The sequence below is a fragment of the Gymnogyps californianus genome, chromosome 1, assembly GCF_018139145.2.
Source record: "Gymnogyps californianus isolate 813 chromosome 1, ASM1813914v2, whole genome shotgun sequence".
NCBI lineage: Eukaryota > Metazoa > Chordata > Aves > Accipitriformes > Cathartidae > Gymnogyps > Gymnogyps californianus.
In genome coordinates this window covers 74116528-74128575 of record NC_059471.1, presented here as the reverse complement: position 1 = coordinate 74128575, position 12048 = coordinate 74116528, and positions in this window count along the sequence as shown.

Genomic DNA, 12048 nt, shown 5'->3' with positions numbered 1-12048 from the left:
ATCTCGCTCCAGATCCCTGCATCAAGATGGGCTACTGTGGTGATGTGCCTGCTCACACTAGAATTAAAATGGATGCTCTGTATTCACTCGGTGTGAAAAAGAATACAATAATTACAACAGCTCTACCTCAGCTTTGTGTTGGTTTGTTAAATGTGATAAATTGATATAAAAATCCCTTTTAGACATGAATACACAGTAAAAGAAAACCAATTAATTAGAACTTGGATTAACTGAGCATCAGTGTTTAGTGTGCAAGTAGTCCCTGCTGCTATATAGAAAGCCTTAGCCCTCAAGAGGCTGTGACTAAAGGACACCAGACTGAACCACTTATGTAGTCATGCTGTCAGTAGACATAAATGAAGGTTGCTTTTGCATACTAATAATAGAGACCCTGGTCTGTATCATGCGAATCTTTATTATCCTCTATCTAAGAAAGCAAACCAGCTGCAAAAATATTAATAGTAGAAAGGGATGAGCATAACAGTAACTGCTGTTCATCTGTGCATGAATTATCTGGCTTATCAGATCTACCAAGATGCCCTTGGCACCCAGGCACTGGTTTAGTCAGCTGAAATCCACAGTGCCTCAAATGCAGTGTAATTGCTCTAAAACTCAAGAGAAAAGAGGATTAGTTTGTACAGCAATCTTCTTCTCTTTGATGTGATTCGTGACTGCATTTGAAAATGTGTTCAAAATAGATAAATATCGGGTTACCTCCCCAGAGTCCAGTATTGACTGCAGTGGATCCCTGCATGGGGTACGGGTGGGTATTCCTGCCATCTGCCTTCAGCCCTGAGTTTACGTGCAGTCAAGAGGACTGAAGTTAGAAGCCCAAAACTTAAGTCTTCCCCCAGAACCTCAACTGTGTGTGTGAGGGGCAAATGCAATTGCCTAAGCTGATGAGAACATTCTCTGCAAAGCAAACATACCAGAAAGCGTGCAGTCTAAGTCTGTGTCTGAAGTATCTTGGCATGAGAGGGAACCATGTGAGATTTGGAAACCTTTGTCTGAAAGCTGAATTTATTGTTTGATTGCAGAAGTGAAACCTTTCTGCAGTAAAACTTGAGGCACCATTAAAATACTGCTCTGTTGTTACTGCTGAGTAGAATGTGCAATTCCTTATCGCTTTTTTCCAACGTGACCGTTGCTTTGCCTTTGCTGTCATTAGCTGTATTCCTGCCCTGCAGATTTTCCATTTTTTTTTACGAATATTCTTTATTGATACAAACACATTTAGATCTACGCTGCTGAGTCTATGCTCAGGAGGTTTTACTAGTGTAACTACATAGCATGATTAAAGCAGTACGACTTTGTGTCCTTATTCTTTCCCTGAGGCTGTTTTGCCTCAGATACACAATCATTCAGTCTCACTAGAATTCTCCTACTTCTCCTCCTTTTTATTTTTTTTTTTATTTGCCCTTCTAAGATATGTATATTTCCCATTTCTGCCTTCCATTTTTTTTTCCTCTTGTTTTATCTCCTAGACTGCTATTTTTGCTTAACTTCGTCTAGCTCCTTGCCATTCTTTTTCCAGCTGTTGCTTCACTTCTGTCTTTCTATTCTCTTTCTAGTAGTTATTCCCCTTCTTCTCTTCTTCCATATATTTACAGGCTTCTTGAGAGTGGAAATTGGCCCATTTTGTTCTTTGCTTATTCCTTGTCTTATTTTTTTTAATGTTTCAGGTATCTACTCAAGGTTAGTTTTGTAAAAAGATACGCATATTTGATGCCTCTGTTTCCTTTTGGGGGACGGAAGGGAAAAGATGTTACTACTTTTACAAGTCATCTATCACCCTGCCATTTTTTTCTATTTCTCTCCTAACTTTGAGGCAAAAGAAGATTTTGGCCACTTGTCTGGTATGGTCTGTTCAACTCTACTTTTTATGCAGGGTACAGGCATGGCAAACATTTCTGTCCAAGAAATCCCAGATAGAAAAATGAGGATGCTACATCTCACAAACCAGTGTGCCACATTTTTGTTGAGCGGTGGCAGGTATGTTTATAACACTATTAATCACAATCCTCTTATTGTCTATAAAAGTGGATTTCTCACACCATTATTTTCATATGACTGCCACCTTCCTCCAAAGAGAGGCTTAAAAAATAGAAAATCTGTTTGTGGCAGGACATATATGGTGTAAACAACACACGCAGCAGTACCCTAAAAGCTGGAAATGATCCCAATGATACTTAAAATAAGAAAGACTTTGTGTCTCACAACAGTACAAAATCAAAGAAGTGCCAGCAAAAACCAATCTTGAGCATAGGCAAACAATGCAACTGCAGTCCCAGTAGAGGTCTGTGACGTCTATAAATTATAAATGCACTAATTAGGATATAATTAATAATAGCTTGCTTTGAACCCAAATATAAGTGTTCTAAAACACTGTGATCTACAATTGCATATAAGTATCTTGTGACAATGTGATGGCAAGACACAACGTTTAAGCATTTTACAAAGGTGTGTGAGCAACTTGACCACTAAAGGGACAAAGAAAGACTTGTGTAGTTACAGACAGGAGGCATGGAAAAATGTGTAAGCAGAAATCCTTGTAATCAAATTTTAAGCAAAATAGCATTAGCAGGAGTGACATGTTGATGAATAAACTTGGTAGTGGGTTTTTTTAAAAGTTTAACTCTGGCCTGGTTTGTCAGTCTCCTAAACATTCCCATCACAGGGATCGAATGGACTGTCTATAGATGCATATTTAGATGCAATGCAGTGTAGCATATTGTGGGGTGGATCTAAATGGCTTCTCTGCCTCAAAGCTGAGACCAAAACAAGCACCATGGAGGTACAGTGTCAAAGTTGCACTGGTCCTGTCAGCGGAGAAGTCTGAGACTTGCTCTTCCTTGGCAGAGCTGTTGTCCTCAGGGATATGAGAAATACCTCTGTGACCTCCAGCATCTTGCTCTTCTAAGCTTGGTTCTTCTCAGAAGCCAAATGCTTTCAGCAACACCTTGCTCAGATGCAGGGAGGAGAAAATATTCATTTTTCGCCTTCCCTGCCCAGGAGGTCTTGGCAAGAAAGAAGAGATTTTTTTCTGCTCCATTTGGTGTAAGTCCTGAATTTCATGTGAACGGATACTAAAGGCCCTGGTCCTCAGCTCCATGAGTATCTCCTTTCCGCAGATGCTGGTATGGGCAATTTTGAGTATAGCAATAAATCCGAGAGTTTATTACTGTTTGACATTCAGCTGATCGCAGGGCTTATAATCTTTCCAGCGCAGGAACAGCAAATGTTGAGAGGGGACAGGGAAGAGGTGGCCTCTGGGGATGTCAGCAGCTGTGGGGAGGTGGTGGTCACCGCGCTTGGTCTGTGATTCTGACCCCAGGAAAGGCAGCCTGGGAGCGAGGTGGGAAGGAGCCCCATGATGGCCAAGAGGCTCATCAGAAATAACCAGCTGGGACCTGTACAAGGATTCAGGGGTTAGGCAAAAAGGCTTCATCTCTGCTGGAGGAGAAGGAAGGAAGGAAGCAGAGGGGAGAAAAAAGGTGAGTGTGGGAATTTGTCCTGAGTGACTAGCGTGTCTGTGAGGAAGGGACAGGATGTTTCTTCAGCCTGCCAGGGCAGGAAGGACAAAGGTAGGAAAGGTTGGGCCCTGTTAGGCAAAGGTTAACCACAGTCCCAAAGTCTTGTGTTTCAGCAAGGGTTTTATAAGCCAGCAAAAACAAGAATGTGAAGCACAGATAACCTCACTTTGGTGGTTCTTGCATTCCCTTTAGAAACATTTATGTGTAGCTTTTGATGTCAGAGTATAAACCTTTTAAAAGTTTCCACTAATTCAGTCCAAAGAGGCATTCATGGATTCGTGGTATTAAATTAAAAGTGTAGGGTGCGTTTCAGCACTATGGTATTTGTGTACAAATATTCAGCAGTTATGATGAAAATTAATTCCAGGATTAGTTTAATCTACATATTCATCTTCTTCAGTTGTGTTCAAAATGGAAAACAAGAACACTTGAGAAGTAAAGTTAGATTAACTAGCAATATATGAATATTCTGGGTTTGATTAACTGTTTTTAAGAATACCATTTTTCTACTGGAACAGAATCACCTCAGCGCTGTTCCTCTTATCTTGTACTTTATAGCAATGGTTGGCTTTCATGTGTCTCACTTGCTGCAGCTTGCGGTTTAAATTTGTATCTTATTCTCCCTTGACAGTATTTGTCTTTCTTTCTTGCCTCATTGGTTCCAGATAATTATTTATACCAATTTTACTTTCAGATTTTTGTAGCCTTGACAGCTTTGCCTACAGGGATGTTTTCCTGTTTTACCATGCGGTTTTGTAAGCATCCGTCTATTCTGTTAAGATCGGGCTCTTTAATAATTCTCCTGTATTGACACTAAGAGGTAACTCGTGGTACTAGCCTGCATTTTGGGGTGCTGCCAGTCTTGAGTCCCTTACACTTCAGAAGTGGAGGAATTTTTACTGTCATGCCACAGGTGCTCTGTGGTGGAGCCTAGACTTTTCTAGGCACTGTGACACTGAAGTTTTAGCACCACAGTTTTGGTTTAAATTCTATGTCAGGGAAGAAAGAAAGACTTTGGTTGCTTACTGAAATGCTCCTGTTACCATTCAAGTGCTGCCTTTGCTACTACAAGAGCTATAGCTCTGATCACTTCTAATGCTTTAGTGACAAACTTAGATGGCACTCAGGTCCCTATTCATCTCAGCCTACACTGTAATGAAGGTTTAGACTACAGGATAGATGTCCATCTCTGCACAATGGGCAACTCTAAGAAATTCTAAGCAAGTCAAAATAAGCTCTCTGGGAATTTTCTAGCCAAGCTGGGAAGTGCCTAAGGAGTTGCAGGACCTACAGACCTACCAAGAATCCAGCACTAAGGACAGAGATAATGTTTTCAACATGTTAATCCTACCCCTACCACAGACATTTAAAACATTTAAGTAGGAAAAAAAAAAAATTAAAATCATAGCTTTGTTTTGCTTTCTCTTCCAAGAAAATGGCATGATGGTTTGGTTTTTTTTTTGGGCACAGGGATTTACCCAGGTGGACTGACTGCTTCATGCAGTTTCATAAAACAGTTATTTGAAGCCCACCGTTTTGTAGCATCATTTTGTAGAAGTGGCATAAAGGATGAAGAACAAACTGATGAGTACAGGTAGGTATTTTCTATGCGATAAATGATTCAGAGTAAATGTGACAATTTAATTCTCTAAGATATTCCAAAGTGCCCTTTTTCTCTCTCTTTTTTCTTGTTCTTTACTTTGGTTTTTTTTTTCTTTGAGAAAAAGTAATGCTATTCTTTTTTTTTGAGAGAATTGAGTTTGGCAGACTGTGATTGCAGATGCTGGCAGAGAAAGGATGCCTGGATGGTACTGGAGCCAGAAGCAGTCACCAACCAAAATCACAATTTCCACACGTCCCAGTTCCTGTACAAGGGCAGAGAGGTAATACAGGTGGGACATTGCTGCTTGCTCTTTCATCCACCGCTGTGCTGAGACAGTCAGTGGGGGAATACTTTAGACTTGTTGCTTTTTTAAAAGTGGTAAATCCATGGCTCCATTAAAAATAATGGAAGTTTTGCCACCAGATTTTAAAATGCACAGATCTGTTTTCTTTTCATTTTTGTGTTTTTCCAAAGATTTCTCTTGCAAATAGATATTTCTACAGAATCTCATAGGACTGACAGTCTGGGGGTCTTGCAATCCTGTCCTCTGTAGGTAGTGGGTTCCCTCAGACAGTTGCTGCCTCCCTTGGAGGCGAGAAACTTCCCTAATGCACTGCCTTACCTTACTGTTAGAAGCATCTGTGTGCCTCAGGGGCTGCTTAATGCTCTCTGGGAGCTCGGATGAGAGAAGAGACATTTCAACATGGGAATATATCAATGGCTGGGCCATAGCTGGTATTTTGACTTTGCTGGTAAGTTGAAATCTTCTGTAGACATCTTGTCCAAGAAGTGTGTGCACGTACATATATGTATGTATATATATGTGTGCATATATATATATAAAAGTATGTACATATATATGTGTATATCTGCATATAAAATAATTTTTATAACCTTTTCTATAAGGGAACCCTCTCTGCCCCCATGGTACACACTGGCTGCTGTTAGCATGGAATTCAGCTGCAGTTTGCATGACTTACAGACAGCTGCCTGGTACGTCTCTGTCGTGATGTCAATACACTTGGATGTGTATGGAGAGCAACTGGAATACACAGTAAATTAGTATTGTTATTATTTTATTATTTGTGTGCTTACATTATTGCATTCTTTAAAAAAAAGGCCTGCAGCATATGTTTCACAATCCCATTTACTCCCATTAGCACACAGACATATTCGGTTTCAAATTGACTTTTAAAACAGACGTCGTATCAAATCCATTTTAAAAATAGTTTGTACCTACCCCAGGGAGATCTGGAATCCTTTAAAGCCTACAGCAATTTACATTCAGAAAAAAAATGTTCAAGTCAAGCTTTATCAGTTCATGCTGTGTGCAGTTTGGTGTGTTCAGACTGGATGGTAAAAAATAAGAGCTTTGTGACTTGTAGCAGTGTGAACATAGGGCTGATACAGTGTTTAGGATAAAAGAACAACTTCTTTCTCTTTAATGAAAGGAACAAAATCAGTGTTTTGAACCTTGCATCTTCTCTGCTTGATTAGAGGTGTTAATTATTTCAGCATAATCACTGTCTATGTTCACCAAGAGTGGTCCCCTCAGGACACTGTGCTACCTCTTATCAGCCGCCTTTGAATGGCACCACTCCGCTCAGCTGGAGTTGTGCTTTGCAAAGCATGTCAGATGGGGTCAATAGATCTTTTCAGCTCCTTCTTTACAGCCATGTATCTGCCTGAGTGCTCTTTAGTTATTCATATGCTTTGTGTAACTCAGCATTACAAGAGGAAAAGTCATTTTCCTTCTGCAGGTTTTAGTCATACACTGTTCCAATCTTATTTTCAGCTAAATTTTAGAGAATAATTTTGGGATAAAAGCAGGAAAGTTTATGGGGTCATCTGCAAATCCACTTATAAAGCTTTCCACTGCCTTTCTGAAGTAATCCCAGAAGTGTCCTAAAGGATCAAGCAAGGGCTTTGGGCATCTAAGTCCTTGAGCTTCTCATGGGTGCAGCTACTTGTTGGCAACAGGGAGCATGTGTATTTCATAAGGGGAGATTCTTTGGCCTTTGAGTCAACAATGTGTTTCATAAGTCTATTAGACAGAACAAAAAGACAGGGGAACCCAGACTTTTGAATCTGAATGGTATCTTCAAGTGCGGCTTGCTTTCTGATGACTTCTATCTCTTCTTCAAGTCTTCAAGACTTCGCTCTCACTTTTTATTGCACAAAGCCATTGTTGACATTAGCATTCTTCAGTATTCTCCTTGCTTTCTATATTTCTTCATGCCAAGTAATTGCTTTTGTACCTTTGCCTCATCTGTTTTTTCTTTTCTGCAGAACATGTGTTGTCCTGAGAGAATTCTTACTGTTAGTAGCAGAGTTGTGTCCTAGAGTGGATCTTATAGATTTATTCCATACCTGAAAATTACTTTTTGCTTTTTTCATCTCAAAGAACAATCTCTTCTTCTTTTGCAACATCTCCCTTGAACTAAGTTTTCACAGGTTGGAGCCATTCTCCTTTGTGTCTTCCTGTATCCCTCACAAAAGAAAAAGAAAGACAAATGTGTTTCTCCCTATTCTGTTGTCCTGAATTCTTGTACTGCCAGCTCATAATTTAAAAAGGAAAAACTGATTGGAAAAGAAAAATCTTAAATAGCAAATTGTAAATCAAGAGGCAATCACATCATTTGACTGCAGTGCAATGTATGAGCATTTCCATCGAGCTGAAACATGATTCACAATTGTCTGCACACTGACAGAAATGTTCTCTGGCGCACTCTTGCTGCAGGTCCTATAATTCATACCCTTTAACAGCTTCAGGAGCAAGCTGGAGCTTTTTAAATAATAGTTTGCAAGAATGATAATTGCAGACCTGTCATACAGTGGGGAATGCTATAGAGGCATTCAGTGCACAAGGGAGGCCTACGATTTTCAGGAAAAAAATCATGATTGCCTCTAAGGACAGTTGAATTACAAGTAACTGTTCCATGACATGTCAAGAGAGCAGCTGCAGATCAAGCGCAATCTGTAGCTGAAATACTTTAAAGGTGGACTGGAAAGTAGAAAACTGGCTTTTTGCCTTTTCCTTTCCGTGGTGTGTAAGATCTTTCAAAAAGACGAGTTTTTTTCTTTTTCCCCTTTTTTGTTTTTTTAAACATTCTACACTTTAGGTCGTTACTGCCTCGTGCTAAAAGATTAGATATTCAGGTACCTGAAACAGTAATGTTATCCAAAGGCATAGTTAGCAGGCATGTCCCCTCACTCCACTCCCATTAACTGGAAAAGATCTCTTATTCACATGGGATTCATCAATATTTGGGCCTTTCAGAGGCCTTATCAAAAATCTTAGAGGAAACTGAAACAATTTAGGAAAGCAAGGAACAAGAGGCAGTTAAAAACAGAAGTAATGCGAGCACAATAAAGGTTACCTTTAGCATGGACATGAGTGGTGTTTTGTAGGTAGTATAGTACGATCACCTCTGTTACAAAGAAGAAACAGCTGTAAGGGAAGGTCTTTCTGTAGCAGAAGAAACATAGCCTCCCTCCCTTTTTTTTACTAATTTAGGGAAACAGGAGGACAGATGTGAAAAGGAATAGCTTTTTAAACTTTCTAACTCTGGTGGAAGAAATGACATTCTATGGGGCGCCTGGAGGAACAGATGCCCATCTGGCTGCTGCTGACAGGGCTAAAGACTGGTCTGCCCAGGAACCTGTTTCCTTCCTTCCCTGGCTGCAAAATCACTCCCCAAGGGGCCCATTTGTCTATGTTTTGGATTTTCTTTCTCTATCTCTGCCTGCTCCCTGCCCTCCACCCTCCAGACTTTCTGAAGCATAGCAAATTCTTTCTTTCCTTCTCTCATAAATTTTGGTACTTGTTTTCATCACTCTGTGTGGCAGTGGTCTCATATCCGAGAACATCTGAGATTGCCTTGCCATTTCTCTGAGGCTATATCCAAGTCTCCCCACTGACTTTTATCCCCTCTTCCTTCCTCCCATCCCCATCTGACTCCAGGCTGTTCTTTCACTGAGAAAAGAAAAGCCAGACACTGTTGAAGACCTGGAGCCTGGGATGTCTGACTTGGCTGTCATGCCTGTTAGTCAAACTTCAATCATTTCTTTGTTAGAGCATCTTTTGACAGAGGATTTTTACTTAGCAGAATCATGAAAACAGCAGTTATCCCAAATTATCGCTGCATTTTGCTTGTGCTGCTCCATCTCCTCCCAGTGATGCAGTCTAGACTGTTCCTTAATTTTAGGTTCTTCAAAGAAAAGAAAAAAAAAAGGAAAGAAAAAAAGATGCTGCGAAACCCAGAGGCCAGGTAAAAATTTCCATTTTTCAGACAGTGTTGGCTGTGTTTCTGTCTTTCAAGCCTGTACAAGTTCTGCTGACAGAGTAGTGACTGAGTGGGGTGCAAAGAAGATGAAGAATTCCAAGGTGTTAAAACAAAATAGTTTAAATCATGCCTGACTGAAAAGAAGGCAAAGAAAAAGAAAAAAAAAAAAATTAAAACCCCCTTGGTTTCCAGCAAGTGAGTTAACTTTTCTGTTTCAGCAAGCATGTCATGCCTTTCCATGTAAATCACTTTGGAAAGTGGATGTGCTCACCCAGGGTCAGCAATTTCGGTGGCTCCATCATGCTGATATCAGCGACATCAGCTGATATCAGCTATTTTAGTGTTGCATAGCATTTAGGGACAAGCTGCATCTGACTGGGGTTATATGGAAGTTTTCATACATTCTGGATTCCCTAACTGAAAAAATGCTTGAGACAGGAACTAACACTCTCAAAATCTGAAGAAGTTGATCTTCATCAAAAGAATACAAATAGCATCCTAAATTTCTAATTACCTCCTGAAGAAAGAAGCCTGATCCTATGATAAATGCTAAGTAACTGATGATATCTTGCTGAACAAGTTTTCAATACAAGACCATTACAAGAAATAAACCCAAAATAACTAGAAAGATTAGTTGCAAGTTTATTCAGCTGCTTTTATTTCTGAGCAGATTATGATCCTGATATTTCAAAGTTGCTGAAAAAGAGTGGAGACAAACTCATGCTGGAAATCACAGCTTTTGAAATGACAAGTGGTATTTCTCAGGCTTCTGGGAGATGGCATGCACTATTGCAGATGAAACAACAGATTCTGTCACACTAGCAGGTGGTTAAAAACAGAGCCAAACTCAGTGAAAATTTTGAAAGTGTTACAAAATCACTGAATCATTTGACGAATTATTCAAATGATAAGATGTACATTAAGATCTGAAGTACACATGTTCTGATACTCCTCTGGGCTACCATTCCCCCAGGCCACCAGCATGTTATCAATGTGAGCCTAAAATTTTGAAAGTGGTATTTTTCCAGCTGCTGTTCACCTCCACGGACAAACAGGACTCCTCTTATCCCACATTTCAAGAGGATGGGCATTCTGCAAATGCAGTGAGTTTTTTTGGCTTGCTGGCTCAGTGACTCAACAAAAAAAGAGGAGCAGGCAGAATCTAAGTAAGTGAGAACTTCACTTGGGTTTATATAAAGTTTGGACTGAATGTTTACAACAGGAAGAAATGTGTGATGGACTTGCCTTTTGCGTGCTTCTCCTGAGTCAAGCTTCTCTAAGTTGCACACAGACATTTGTAGTTTCTCTCAAGTGTACAGAAATGTCATTTTATTGTCTTTATTAAGAAAAGTAATGTAATTACATACTGGGACTGTTGCTTTCCCACTAGTCTTCTCCTACCTTGGCCTGTTGCCCACCAGATTACATCATGTTGTGTGATATTTCATAACAAAATGATCCTATGCTAATTAGAATATTTTAAAGGCATTGTTGTGAAACCCCGTTATTGTTAATTGTCTTCACTTCCATCCAAAACATCTGTTGTGGTTTAACCCCAGCCGGCAGCTAAGCACCACACAGCCGCTCGCTCACTCCACTCCCCCACCCCTGGGATGGGGGAGAGAATCAGGAAAAAAAAAACCTCGTGAGTTGAGATAAAGACAGTTTAATAGGACAGAAAGGAATGAAAAACAATGATAATGATAATAATAATATGACAACAGTAATACTAAAAGAATTAAACTATACAAAGCAAGTGGTGCACAATGCAATTGCTCACCACTCGTTGACCGATGCCCAGTTAGTTCCCGAGCCGCGATTCCCCCTCCCGGCCAACTCCCCCAGTTTATATACTGGGCATGATGTCATATGGTATGGAATATCCCTTTGGCCAGTTTGGGTCAGCTGTCCTGGCAGTGTCCCCTCCCAGCTTCTTGTGCCCTCCAGCCTTCTTGCTGGCTGGGCATGAGAAGCTGAAAAATCCTTGACTTAGTATAAACACTACTTAGCAACAACTAAAAAACATCAGTGTGTTATCAACATTATTTTCCTACTAAATGCAAAACACAGCACTATACCAGCTACTAGAAAGAAAATTAACTCTGTCCTAGCTGAAACCAGGACGACATCAAAAACCAAACAGTGGTTAAGAATGCGAAACAGTGAAATAATACATGTAATCAAGTAGGGTCTGCATTTGGCCTGTATCAAAATAATTTAAAAAATATTTTGCACTGTAATGAGTCTTAGGCCTTTGGGCAATTATCTGTGATTAATTCTATGTGTAAATTTTCCTTTTATTCCTCTTCCTTTTCTCTGTTTGGCTCATAGCAATTTGCAGTTACAGGGGAACTACATAATCACTACCTCACTTTCTGCATCAGTAAAATGGGGTGTATGCTACCATGCTCTACTCCGCTCTGGTGAGACCCCACCTGGAGTACTGCATCCAGCTCTGGAGCCCTCGGCACAGGAAAGACACGGACCTGTTGGAGCGGGTCCAGAGGAGGGCCACAAAAATGATCAGAGGGACGGAACACCGCTCCTATGAAGAAAGCCTGAGAGAGTTGGGGTTGTTCAGCCTGGAGAAGAGAAGGCTCCAGGGAGATCTTATTGTGGCCTTTCA